Source organism: Ochlerotatus camptorhynchus, unplaced genomic scaffold, assembly GCF_037179485.1.
Source record: "Ochlerotatus camptorhynchus isolate MF236.1 unplaced genomic scaffold, CSIRO-AGI_Acam_v1.1 ptg000104l, whole genome shotgun sequence".
NCBI lineage: Eukaryota > Metazoa > Arthropoda > Insecta > Diptera > Culicidae > Ochlerotatus > Ochlerotatus camptorhynchus.
The window spans coordinates 942,388-957,120 of record NW_027040594.1 but is presented as its reverse complement, the minus strand read 5'-3'; the positions used below and the strand labels follow the sequence as shown (position 1 = coordinate 957,120).

Here is a 14,733-nt window from a genome sequence, read left to right as displayed (position 1 = left end):
GCTACAGGACAAGAAGAATTTTTACAGTCAACTGAATGCCGTCGTGGATAAGGTTCCAAAGGGTGACATCAAGCTCTACACTGGCGACTTCAATGCGAAGATCGGCTCTGACAACACGGACTATGAGCGCATCATGGGCTGCCATGGTCTCGGAGAAATGTGCGAAAACAGTGAGCCGATCGAAGAATTTTGTGGCAATAACGACATGGTGATCGGGGCTCACTCTTCCCCACCGGCCATTGCACAAAGTCACGTGGGTTTCCCGTGATGGACATACCGAGAATCAGATCGACCACATCTGCATCAGCCGAAAATAGAGATGGAGCCTTCTTGATGTCCGGAATAAACGCAGCGCCGACATCGCGTCTGACCATCTCCTTCTAATCGGCGAAATCCACCTACGCATGGCGCGGATCCAGCGACGGGAGGAGAGACTCGGCCGGCGATTCAACACACGCCGACTTGAAGATCCAGCGGTAAAAAAGTCTTTTGGTGAAGAACTTGAGACTCGAGCGTTCCAGAAGGTGGCAGCGTAGAAGAACAATGGACGGCCATCAAGAATGCCTTTATAGAAACAAGCGAGAACAACTTGGGTGAGCTGCGCACCCAGAGGAAAGAGTGGATCACAGATGAAACCTCGTGGAAGATTGAGGAGCGTAGAGAAGCAAAAGCCGCGATAGAGCGGGCGAGAACAAGAGGAGCCAAGAACGAAGCTCGTCAACGGTACTCGGCTCTAGAGAAGGAAGTCAAGCGCTCTTGCAGACGGGACAAGCGAGCGTGGGTGAACTCCCTGGCCGACGAAGGGTAGAAAGCCGCAAACACTGGCAATATACGCCTCCTATACGATATCTCACGACGTCTGAGTGGAGCAAGGATGAACTCGTGGATGCCAGTGAAGGACACGACTGGACAATTGCTTACCGACCCCACTGACCAGCTGAAACGCTGGTTTGAGCACTTCGAACAACTTCTTCAAGTTTCGACGGCCAACCGGCCATCAACATCTCTGCATGATCCACCTAGGGTGCGGCGCATTACTCGAGTCAATTCCGAGGCCCCATCACTGCAGGAGATTGAAGCAGCTATCCGAAGCATAAAATCCAACAAGGCTCCAGGGGTCGATCGCATATCAGCAGAGATGCTCAAAGCTGACCCCATGCTATCCGCACAAATGTTGCATCAACTATTCTGTAATATCTGGGACATCGCGACTTTTCCGGCCGACTGGATGCAGGGCAGCTTAGTAAAGGTCCCAAAGAAGGGGGATCTGACTGTGTGCGACAATTGGCGAGGCATCATGTTACTGTGTACTGTTCTCAAAGTTCTGTGCAAAGTTATCCTGAATCGGATACAGGAGAAGATCGACGCGACTCTCCGACGGCAGCAGGCAGGATTCCGTGCCGGAAGATCTTGTGTGGACCATATTGTCACGCTCCGCATAATCCTGGAGCAGGTCAATGAATTCCAAGAGTCCCTTTATTTGGTATTCATTGACTACGAAAAAGCATTCGACCGTCTCAATCACGTGAATCTGTGAGGCGCCCTGAGATGCAAGGGAGTCCCGGATAAAATCGTCAACCTCATCGAAGCGCAGTATGAGCACAGACAAACAGACGTAACACTTCATTGTGTATCTTCGTTCATGCATTTAACGGTTGATTTGAATATTATCAGTTCCGCGAACTACTCGCCGCAGCGCTGGCATCGGATCACTTTGACGTTTCTATACATTCTATAGAACTTTTATGCAATATTGTTTGCGAGCTAGCGAGCAAGCTTGTTTTCCGCGAGAAGCCCGAGAGATGTCGTTACTGAGGTCATATGTTTTGAGATACTATGTTTTCAAGAAAAACTTTTTCAAAGAGTTACGTCTGTTTGTCTGTGGTATGAGGCTTTTATGTGCAGAGTTCTGCATAACGGAGCCTTGTCCAACCCTATCCGGGTAGTCGCTGGTGTGAGACAAGGATGTTTACTATCACCGCTACTGTTTCTCATCGTAATCGACGAGATCATGGTAGGTACAATTGACCGTGTACCGAACCGTGGGCTGTTTTGGCAGCCTATCACCATGGAGCATCTCAACGACTTCGATTTGGCTGATGATGTTGCTCTACTAGTACAACGGCGCTCTGATATGCAGAGTAAGCTCAATGACCTTGCCGAACGCTCCTCTGCGGCGGGTCTCACCATCAACGTCAACAAGACCAAATCGTTGGATATCAACACGGCAACCCTTCCAACTTTACGGTAGCGGGGCAAGCAGTGGAGAAGGTCGAAAGTTTCCAATATCTTGGCAGCCAAATAGCGTCGGACGGCGGGACCAAGAGCGACATAGGTGCACGAATCAAGAAGGCTAGGGCTGCCTTTGCGAGTTTACGAAACGTACGGAAATCCAACGCACCAAAACCGGAATTTTCAACTCGAACGTGAAATCTGTGTTGTTATACGCCAGCGAGACGTGGTGTGTATCAGCGGAGAACACTCAAAAGCTGCAGGTCTTCATCAACCGATGCCTGCGGTATATAATTCGTACCTGGTGGCCTCACAACTGGATCTCGAATGCCGAACTCCATCGTCGATGTCATCAGAAGCCGATAGCAACAGAAATTCGAGAGCGAAAGTGGAGGTGGGTCGGCCACACACTTCGACGGGACGGAAACGAAATCTGCAAGCAAGCGCTGGATTGGAATCCGGCAGGACATCGCAGCAGAGGCAGACCCAGGGGCTCATGGCGGCGGAGCCTCAATAAGGAAATTAAGCAAGTCGATAGGAATCTGACCTGGGCCCAGGTCACGGCAAAAGCGAGCAGCCGCCCAGGATGGAAGTCTTTCACGTTGGCCCTTTGCACCGCTGGTGGTGCACAGGACCCTTAAGTAAGTAAGTAAATCAGTAATAATAACATTCCGTTCGGTGCTAAACTGCGCTAGATTAAGAAAGACTAAGTGCGGGTTGTGCTTAATAGGCCGGAAATGGGGTAGTTAACCCTATTCCGTAATGTTTCACCGCATGATCAGATTCTGTAATGAGGTCGTCAGAAGGTTTATTTTAAAATAATTTTATAATTGTTATGTTAGCTACATGTTCGAACACAAGTTGTTTCCCTAAATGCACTGCGGTTAGAAAATCATCTCGTGGAGGTTTTAAACTAAAATATTCCGTCTGGAAAAACTTGCTTGTATACTACAGTCTATTGCGAGGTCTATTGTAAGAACTGACATCACATTTTTCGTAAAGAAACGTGCAGAGCGTGTAATAAATCAACCCTTACATTTGATGTCCATGCCATTTGCTTTGCGTGTAGGTTCTAGAACATCCTATTCTGCCACTATTCGTAAAACAGTCTCATGTAAATAGGAATCCCACAGGCTATGGGATTGTTATGCGAATAGCGGCAGTATCTATAGAAATTTATTTGAAGATGAACAAATATTTGACGTCATGCTTTAAAGTTATGGATGAGCCGTCCGAAAAATAAAACTGAGGATTACAGAACGCACTCGTCTTTATCGTCGTGTGTTTTTGTTTATTCATTTCCTAAACTGCCGTCAAAGCAAAAATTACCTACCCACCTCAATGAGTAATCTTTACTACCAGGAAAATCAAATACATAGCAAACACGAGCGCATCACGTTTTCTGTGTGTGAATGCATGCTTCCCTTAATTTGTTTATGCTTTGAGACACCGTTTAATCGAGCTGCAACCAGTTAGAATACTTAGTTGCTTCCAAAATTGAGTACCTCTCGTAAGCGGCAATCAAGCAGTCCCATCATCAGCTAGGGTCATTATGATAATTTCCTACCTACAAATTGTCATCCGTCGCCAAGATTGGAGAGAGAGAAAGACAGCACGTGAGTTCTTTCTTATCAATAAATGCAGATGCGTGTAAGTGGGGAAGTTAATTTGTGCGAAACGACACGTGTTCGCTTCCAGGAATGGAATACATTTGTCTTTTCGTTTGTCGTTCTCAGCTTGCGATAAGTTTTGCAAATCCAATAATACTTGTATATACACACAATCTCTAGCCTTCATTAGCACTTAGTAGGAGGGGATAACCCTTCCAGACCGAGTAAGTCATTCACCTACTAATGAAGTGACTGCAGAAAGAGAGTGATTCACTATCACTTCACCGTCCGCTGTTTACCCTCAAATAGCATGGACCTGCTAATATCCCCATGATGCGTTCGAATTTCCCATTGACATTCAATATAATGCACTTTTGTACAAATACAACACCTTCCTTCCGTCCTTCCAGGAGCAGCTGTAGTTGGCCGTCACAGCACACGGAACGATTGTGCTAGGTTTGCCCTCTTGTTTGATGTTTGAGCTGTGGTAAATTTGCAGTAGGATTCATCGCATCGAAATAGTAATAAAAACTTTAATATCGTCACTAAGTGTCTAAGTACAGAAGCAGGATGATTGTTTACATAAAAACGACATTGGTTTTTTTTTGCAAAAACCTCAGCTTAAACACGGGCAAACTAGCTTTTTGCCTTTCAATAAACCGCCTTCAGTTGTTGATGACATGTGTACACTTATCTCGCGTCTTTATACTTTGTACCTTTTCGTGGGCCAGCTATCTACTAAAAGAAATCTGCGAAAGAAGAAGAAAGCAGGTATGGGTGATATTTGACGTTCTTAAGGGTTAATTTTTATTTAAGATTGGTTAAAAATAAAATTAAAACTATTTGAAACAGCACCGCATTTGCCGTGCCGTTTTACGTACGATGATGTCTATTTACAGCAATTCCAAAATTATAGGTTTGAAGCCTATTTGATTTTTGAATGAATGCGTGGTTTGGTTTCACTTAAGACATTTCTTCATATCAACTATACATTTAGCGGCGCCGATGGTGTAGTGGTAAACGTGATTACCTCTCACTCCAGCAGACCTGGGTTCAATCCCAGTCGGCACCGCCGGGATGTTCTGAAGCGTATACTATCTCTAATCATGCCTTCCTTCGGAAGGGAAGTAAATCCGTTGGTCCCCGGTTCATGAGTTAATGGGTCGATAGATAGGGTCCAGGTGAGGTAGCTGCCTCCTTGGCGTCGGTAGCATTGGTGGTTCAGCACGGAAAACAAGATCAACGGAAAACAAATCTAGAAAAAAACCTATACATTAGGTTCAGCTGAGCTATCTGATATTTAACAATGGATTCTAATCTTTGATAATTAATTTGATTATTTTTTTTTATTATCTAAGTTCAAGTTCATTAAAAAAACGATTTCTTCCTTTGAGCTGATTGGAGGCTTGACACATGGTTTGAAAATCATATAAACTGGTATGAAGGCAACTTGAACGGCTAGTGAGAGAGTCGAATCGAAGTTCGAAGTTCTACGAATATTTTCTCTAAAACGACATCATTTCTCTCCAAAAAAAGCAAACATTAATTTTGCATCTTAAAATCTTATTTAAAAAACTGGCTACTAAGACTCAAATATGTCCCTGATCTACAATATGGAACCAATGTTTCCAATTCGGAAAAGGCACGGACAGTCAATTTAATAGTTGTATTCTACTATCAAAGTTACCCGCATTATCAAAGATACCCCGTTTTACGGTAATAAAATACCGACAACCACCCGGCGTCTTCGTGTGCCTCGGTCCGCACAAGTCGCTATGCACGAGATCCAGGATCACCTTGGACTTCTGTTTGACGTTTTTTGGGAGTCATCTTCCCTTCTACGCAGCACTCGTAGATCGCTTTTATTCCACACGGATGAATCTTGATACCAGCCACTAGCCCTTGTTTTTATGCCTCCATAATTTAAAATCACTGTACCGGTACCGGTTTTTATGTGCCATGACACAAAATCCGACCTGAAATGGATAAAACCCATCAAGTGACACATAAAAACTGACTAAAAGAAAATTGGTATGCACAAAAAGACTTGTAATTCGTGATTCAATAAGTTTAATGGTTGAGTTACAGTACTTTTATTGAAACTTCAAAGCTAAAGCATTAGATGGTTACATTTCTCCTGTTCGAACGAAATCTCGAGCCTTTCTCTTGATGGGGCCAATCAGCGGCCTCACAGTGAAAACGGACACTTAATCAGCGCATTTCTTCCATTTGTCCAGCATTTGCTGGATGTCCTTGACTGCCCGCCGCTTCGTCGAAGTCGCTGCTTTGAAATTGCCCAGTATTTTTTGATTGGTCGAATTTCCGGGCAATTCGGAGGATTCATTCAGCTTGGGACAAAATCGATCTTGTTGGCAGCATACCACTCCAAAACCACCTTGGAGTAGTGGCAGCTGGCCAAATCGGGCCAAAAGATGACTTGGCCCCTATGCTTTTGGATGATCGGCAATACATGCTTTTTCATGCATTTTTCGATGTAAACTTGGGATGTCATCGTCCAGAATGTGACGAATGGTTCTGTTTTCAGGCCACAACTGCAAATCACTTGCCCAATCATGGCCTTCTTCGTTAACTTGACGGCAAACACGAACTTGAATCTTCTCGGTACATCCCCACGTCTAGTCGCGATGCAAAACTTTTGACCGGGAAGCTGCTTAAAATCGAGTTTGACATCGATCAAAACAAGGTCGTACAAGAGCCTTGTACGCTTTTTGGCCACGGAATTCTGCGTCATGTGCCGGTTCGGATATTTTCTGGCTTTGTACGACTTGTATCCTTCCCTGGCAAGGATGTTCCACACCGTTTGAAAGATGGCGTTGTACCTTCTGGCCACATCTTGGATCGAAAAACCGGGGCTGGCTTTAACGCACCTCAACACCTTGCTGCGCAGCTGACGATCCCTGGTTCCAGTTTTTTCGTAGGTCCAGTGTTTCCTTTCCACACTCAGGGTTGTTACCAACATCTTGGGAACAATATACTGGCTCAAGGCAAGGCACACAAGGAAATTAGTTAAGGTTAAGGTTAGGCCCTTTTTTTATTAGTTTAGATTTGTAGGTATATATATATAGATATAATTATTTGAATTTACAATTTTCCGTTACATTTTCATTTGTAAATAAAATATACCTAACATAATTATAAACCGTTCAATTAGCCCACTATATAAGTATTTGTAAATCTTTGCATGCAGATAACTATAAATAAAAACAATAAAAATGTAAATAAAAAACAAAAGACAGCAAAGTCCGCATTAATATTACCTAGTTTAAAATCTACTAACCCCTCGACAACGGCTCACATCTTATCCGTTCGATTAGATGACATTTATGCATCTTCAATGTTGGCATCACGGATCACCGGAAAATTAGAAGAGGAGAGTAAGAGAGACAGAGGAAGAAAAAGGAGAGAGAGAGAGAGGGGAGATGATGAAGGAGTTTTGCTAAAGCCGGCAGAAAGTAGTAGCATAGAGGTATCTCTAAGACTAGAAGGTCCCGAAGAAACGTGCTCAACTTTTTAGCTCAGCTCTGGTACTATCTTCGGTCCCGAGCTAAGCGATTCACCCTCGAAACATAGGAAAATCCAATAACCCCTCATTTTATCTGTCAAACTTTCATAGCGAATCAAAGCAAACATTGTGTAGTACTAGAATTTTGACTAGAATGGGTAACGTTAATCATTTGCTTGGGACCAATAGGCTAGTCAAGTAGTGAGCCAATTTAAAATCGTTAGTTTCGTATTGATTGTTGGTAGAGTTTGGATCGAAAATATATAAAGAAAAACAAAGCCCGAAAGAGAAGTAGAAAAGTGGTTCGAGGATAGTGCTTGTCCACCTGAGGCCGAAAAGACATTATTGGAAAGACCGAAGCCTGGGTTCAATTCCTCCCGCAGAGACCTCCGACGAGTGTTGGCCTTGGAGAAGCCGTGTGGAAAGTGGTACCAAGGAGAACCCCACATAGAAATACCCGCAAACGCAGACGGTGACCGGAGTTCCCACGTGGGCTCTATTTTCGATCCAGCAAGAAGTGAGTTGGGGATCGACGAGTCCCGCGTTGGTATCTAGCTAGTATCCACCATTGCTACGACACACGCAACGGGCGAGCAGTAGCCAAAGCTGTGGTGGTGAGGGCCTGGTAATGTCTGGCGGGTCCGCTCCCGATTGCCAGTGCCCAAAATCTAAGGTGCTACTGCCACGTCTGCGTGCGCGTGGAACGTCGGTTATTCAAACCCTACCTTGTCGGAGCATTTGAAAGGTACGCCGAGCTACGGATCTACGCAATGACCTCGGCAACATATGGGTGGATTTAAACTAGCATCCAGTTCCCCCATGGATACCAGGATCATGGGTGCCGATTGGAGTAGCTGACCACCCTATCATCAGAGGTAACCAAGCTACAAAATCCTTTTCTCTCTCCCTCTACGCATGGGCCCCACCGTTTCCTGATTGGCCACAACGATACCCCCCCCCTCCCCTTTATGATGTATCTTTTAAATCCAGAATTATATTATGAATTAGCTTATTTACTGTGTTTGTGCGTTTTTTTCTTGAGAGACTATCTTGGTGTCCTGTATTGTTCCGCCTATTATTCTCGTGTTGAAAACAAACCCATTGAGCTAGTTGTTAATAACAGGGTTTCCTTGTAGGTTTTGAGCACTCGACAAACTGTTGTTTTCGGTATCTTCAGCACATTAGCCAGCTTGGAACCGGACCGCTCCGGATTTTCCAAGTGTTTGTGCACAGTTCCATTTAACGTTATTTCTGAACGCGATCGACTACTTTGATCAAACTTGCTCCATAGTTGTTCTCTATAGAAGTGTAAACAAACCACTGTCAAAGATTGTCGATTCCCAACACTAAAGGCGTGCTAGCGGCGTACCAATTTACTTTTAGTCAGCCTTCAATCAAAAATGACATGAGAATTCTAAAACCAGTTCAATTGTAGTCATTTAGTGTGCCCAGGACCACACATGCCATATCTACCGAATGCGTGATAATGTTTGCACCATTGAGCAATGGCAAAATTAAAAAAAATCTCAACAATTTCTTTTTCGAGTTTTTTTTTATTTATTCAAAGGGGGATGTTTCTCAGAGTCTTAAACTATGTTAATCGTCGATCGAGTTTCCACTTGCTGCAATTACGGCCTCCACACGCTTTCGGAATGCACGGCAGGTTCTAATAATGTAGTCTGGATTCACTTCTCTCCAGGTACGAGTCAATGTTTGTCTGCGGCTTGCTGTACTCGGGTGGAGTTTAGAACAGGCCTTGGCCTTCATGACGCGCCATATTGAGTAATCCAGCGGATTAAGATCGGGGTTGGATGGCGGCCACATATCCTTCGCCCAGAACGGAAGATGTTCATGTAACCACTTCTGAGTGCGGTTCGAAGTGTGGCACGGAGTTGTCCTTTCTTTTCTCGGTCTAAAACCCTTTTGACGGTCCACCGGGACACTCCCACGGCGATTGAAATGTCTTTTTGCGACATTTCAGTGCCAACATTTCAAAGGGGCGTAATTGCTTTTGTAAACAATGGCTTTAGCTATCGATTTCTCGCAAATAAAAGTCCATCCCTCCAAATTAACAATGCTAGCTGGTAAAGGAAACATTCCTCTACCTGCTGGTGTCATTAATCTTCATGAGTAAGTTTTAATTCACGAGAAATCGACGGCTAAAGTCATTGTTTACAAATGCAGTTACGCCCCTTTGAAATGTTGACACTGATTTGCGCGTTTGACAAATCACGAATACGCTGACACTTCGTCATGATGCAACTATCAAACTAAGTAAATCATTTTCTTTTATACACAGCCTACTACAGTATGAACTATAGGTTACGTGCATGCAAAGAAAACCAAGGCATTGTATGCACAGGTGAAACTGGAACCTTATTTGTACGATGGTGTAAACATTATCACGCATACGGTATACATGTTCCGGGCAAGTGGCCAGTTTCTGACTAGGGTCCAAAAATCCATCAAGCGATACCTTAAATCACATGAGAATTCATCTATCACCTCACATCATATGAACATTTTTGTCGGAGTTTCTATTAGAAAGAATGATCAGATCCCACCATAGGTGGATTAATTCAGGTTTTTATCGGCACTGACCATTACATCTGTTACCTCAAGGTGTGGTGAATCTTCTTTCGATAGTTTCCGATTTCTGATGCCTGTTTTGTCGGAACATCTATAGACCGTCATTCAATGCATTGCGGGCAGAAGAGTTAGAAAGATATGCAAATAGGTCCGTCTATATAAATACCTAAATCGATGTTGTATACAGAAACATATTTTTCAGATTAAAGTTAGCCATTTTTTTTAGTGTTTGACTTATTACCGAGCCTCCGGTATTTTGGTAATGGAATTTACCGGTATTACCGATTTTAGGTAATGGTATTACCGGTAATGAAACCCCTAGTTTAAATATTACGTTTCCATAGCTGCCCACTGGGAACTCTTCAAGCAAGGTAAGGAACAGTCTAACAACGAAGCATTTGACGAAAGATAACTGATTATGTTCACGGCGAATGAGAACGACCCAAATTTGAATTTAGTTCACTCATAATCGCCAAAAGTGCAGGAACTCAGCGATGAGTAAATTTGCCTCATGTTTTCCCAGGTTTTTCCAGGATTTTCCTGGGAAAAATTCCCGAATTTGAGAAAAGTAAAGATTGGATTCACTCAGTCTATTCGTACTACTCCGAGACTGAATAAAATTTTCGTCGATTTCCTCATTTTCCGGTCGATTTTTTAGGTTTTCCACAGGAAACCATGAGACAAATTTTACTCATCGCTGAGTTCCTGCACTTTTGGCGATTATGAGTGAACTAAACTCAAATTTGGGTCGTTCTAATTCGCCGTGTTCCAGAGCTTGAATAAGGGATAGAAATGCTTACGCTAAAAGTACGTTCAGACTACAGAGTTATAACATGTTATAGCGCTATCTTGATGGTGGTTTCTGTGTTGCAATTATTTGACAACCGTTATGACATGTTATAACTCTTCAGTGTGGACAGCGTTTAACACAGTCCATGTTCTACTCACCAAGGTATGATAAGTTTGTAAGTTTATTCCACTTAATTAAAAGCGTACACAGCAAAAAAATAATTTTGATATCACATCAAATGGGATGCACTTTAATCGTGTCAAATATATGGTGTAATATTACTTGCCAAAAAGGACAAAATTATCATTAATATAGTGCATGAACTTACATTACGCTGCTTTTACTGCATTTGTTTATTTTAGTGGCCATAAAAATTACATGAGATTTTCGGCATAAAATTTATTTTTGCTGTGTCATTTTTTCTAATATTTGCAGTAAGGGTTTGATTTGAGCAACACACGATTTTTGACTTTTTAACTTTCCAAAAAACCTGACCAAACCTGATTATCTGATCACAATTATCCGGAAAGTCTAACAAAATATTAAATTGAGTTTGAGGCTTCCCTGTTCAGAGCAGACGTGTTACCAAAATCGGACCCACACTGTAGGCATTGCAATAATGACAAAATGCATATCAATTAAACAGCTCTCAAGCCGGCAACATCGGAAAACCACGTGAGACATAGAGAAAGAGAAAGAGAGCGCAAACAAGCATTAGAGAGAACTTCTTCTGAGTTGCTCATGTAGTTAGGAATCATCATTCCTCCCACTTGTAGACCCTCTGTAGTTAACTAAATGAAGAAACACACAGGAGGGCATAGAGTGATGACGACGAAGTAGGGAAAAGTCTCCACACAGGCGAGGGAAGCGCAGCGGTCATACAACAATACCATCATCAGCAACAAAAGATGATGGCGGTGCGGTGCGGCGTGGTGCGATGTGATCGCGTGGTGACGGCGTCGTGCAACGATCATCACCACGCGGCTACCGCGCGCTCTTGAAGCTCTTGTAGTCGGCCTAGCTCTAGCCGTGTCGCGACCGTCCGATCGGGTAGGGGTGGGATAGCGAGCGTTTTGCGAGAAAAGCGGAAATTTTTATAAAGGTACCCGCTCCGAGCGGGACTCGTTTATTCCGGCTGGCGATTTCGTGGCGTTCGGGTTGAACCCTTTTTCCCTTGTACCTATTATCTTTTGGTTTTGTTCAGGAGCGGTGATAAGTTGCGGTGGTCGTGCAAGTGTAATTAAGGTGGTGAAAACGAAAAATTTGGCAGCGAAGAATTGACAACACCCGGAAGAGAAGTGAAAGTGACCGGGTGGGAACGCTTAAGAACTATTCCGGGAAGATTTTGGACTATGACCGGTTGTGGCAAGTTTCAGTGATTCCGAAGAAACAAGAACAGTTTAAACGGGTTTGTGAATTTGGCGAAACATTTGCAGCAGCAGCAACAGCAGTAGCAGCAGCAGTAGCAGTGGATAATAGTTTTAAATTTGCCGAAAACAGTTACAACTTTATCTTATTGCGGTAAGTACCCAGCAGCAATTGATATAATTAACCGCGTTGATTAGCGATAGTGCAGTTTATTTGCAATTCAATCGATTAGTCTGAGTTCAAACAATCCGTCGGGCAACCTAAACGGTTGTTCTACTTTGAATATAAGCGATGGTTTGTTCGGCCAGTTGGAACTGAAAAGGCAGGCAATTTGGCAATGGTCAGCATAAAAAAAAGTTCGCGATCAGGTACAATGTGAGTTTTTTTTTATATATTGTGTGAGTTCTGAATTCTGCCACTGTTTATTAATCGTCGGTTGGTTCTGGGTCACTGCACAGTGGACCAGGGTGAGAATTTAGTCAAAATAGTAGTTCTAGAGCTTTTGCAGTCATATTTAGACGTTTGGTGTCTTTGGTGAAGTATTTTGTCCTTTAAAGGTCTCTTATTTTGCTGGGTGGCGCTCAAAATAATTAATATTCAAAAACTAACTTTTTTTTTTAAATAAACCTAAGTACTTAAGGGGGTTAGGATTTTGATAAGGCTTTAGTGGGAATGACACTGATCAACACTGCACATTGTAGTCGAAATACGTATCTGTTATGGATAACAAAATTAAATAAGTGGAATTAAATGAAAGATAACCTTTTTTGCTGTTTTATTTAAAGCATTCCGCTAACAACCCAATTTCATTGCTTCATAAATTTTTTAGTTTTGATAATAAAGTCATATGTTGTTCAGCCTTGTTATAGCGGAGTTGGTTTCAAGCAACTTTGTGGAAGAAACCTTTTTTCTTTATCATAACGTTCTCATTTTAAAGAATTTTTTTCAGAATAGAATTAGGATAGTTTTTACGCTCGACATTTTGTGATTCAAATTTCTCGTGAAAATAATTTCTAAAAAACTTTTAATAATTGTTGAAATACACATTTTTGCTGAATAAAGCAAATGGATATCTCTGAAAGATGCTATCAACGATTTTCTCTATTGCGAGACTTCAACTCGTGACTTTGGCGTGGGAAGTATGGATGTTAACCACTACGCCGGGGTTGCCCCATTATTTTGAAATGTGAATAACTCACCACGAAGCAAAAACACACAAGATGTTATCATTGGAAAGGGCACAATTTTAAATACATTATACGGTGGTATGATGGTTACTTGGGCCCCTAGGTCAATTGCGAACAATTATTCGAAAATGAGAATGAAAGTTGCTTAACACCTGAAAGTCTGTATTTTATAAAGCAAATCGTTAATATCACGTGATATGAATTAACTTTATTCGAAAAAAAAAATGTATATTTTAACAAGTCCTAACAGTTTCTTGAAGATGATTTTCACGATAAATAAAAAAGAACTGATTTAGAGCTAACAAACTAATTTTTTCAGGTACTCTCAATTCTGTTTTTACACGATTCATTTTATTTGCAATTGTGCCCTGATCTTTGTTTAATATTTTGAAACCAGTTGCATTAAATTTGGTTGCAAATTGAGAAAACACGATTAAAAATAGAGACGAAAAAAATCGCGTACAACCAGGTTTGAGTGTACACACTAATTCAATTCTGTAAAATTAGAAAAAAATCTTTCACTAAGTCGCGTGGAATTAACTCAGAAACAACTTTGCTCAACAAGATAGGGGAAATGGCTCTAATGTTGTCCTATGGATGCCCATCGCTAAAAACCTGCTATTTATCAATTTAATCTAGATGAATGCGTCATTAGGACGGTAATAATGGATATTTTTAGTCATTATTGAAAATTTAGTCGATTGTTGAAATTATGTATGGGCCCAAATTAAAGGCATTTAGGCTGACATTACATCCATTTCTCCTACAAAGGGAAAATGGCTCTAAAGTTGGTCTATGGATCTAAATATTAAGCCCATCGAAAACAATTTTTTTTTCGTTGAAAAATGCGACATCTGGACAATACAAATGGATATGTTTGGTTGCTTGTGAAACATTATCAAAAAATGCTTTCGTTCGAAATTTATGTATGGGCCTAATATTAGGGACACTTAGGCCGACATAAGGGACATTAAATCTGTGTATTTATTTTCATAAATAAAAAAGATAGTTGTTGAATTTCAATTATTTTGAGGGCCACCCTAATGTTTACAACCACAAAAAGAAGTGACACCGAAGGTCTAAATATGAGAACAAAAACTCTAGGACTACTATTCCGGCTAAATTCCCATCCTGGACTGGTATGCGTTGATGATCTACATTTTCATACTGTGGAGAATTTCTCATGTGCCCTCTGTCTGCAGTGAGTACTTTTGCTTGTGTGTACAATCATTATCGATGGTCACATATTGTTTTGAAATTCAACCGGTAAACAGAACCTTAATATGGTGCAGTTCGCACTTCAAAACTGTCGACTCAGCTGTAGATCATGTGTACACCTTACCATATGTGCGATGGTTCATTTTCGAGTAATTCACTTCTGGTGTAACAATCCAACTAGCTGTTGCGTTACGTTAATGAGAAAAAAATGTACTT

General features: G+C 41.9%; 2 protein-coding genes across 2 annotated transcripts in view; one reads left to right on the top strand and one right to left on the bottom strand.

Moving 5' to 3' along the window:
* LOC135699197 (uncharacterized) overlaps window positions 1-14,733 on the bottom strand; it is a 62,369-nt gene that overhangs the window by 17,974 nt on the left and 29,662 nt on the right. The window lies entirely within an intron of this gene.
* The window catches only part of LOC135699226 (acyl-CoA Delta-9 desaturase), a 79,697-nt gene continuing 76,870 nt past the window's right edge, over window positions 11,907-14,733 (top strand). The window contains exon 1 of the mRNA XM_065219428.1: window positions 11,907-12,265. The gene's annotated coding sequence lies outside the window, so the exon portion shown is untranslated. The remainder of the gene's footprint in view (window positions 12,266-14,733) is intronic.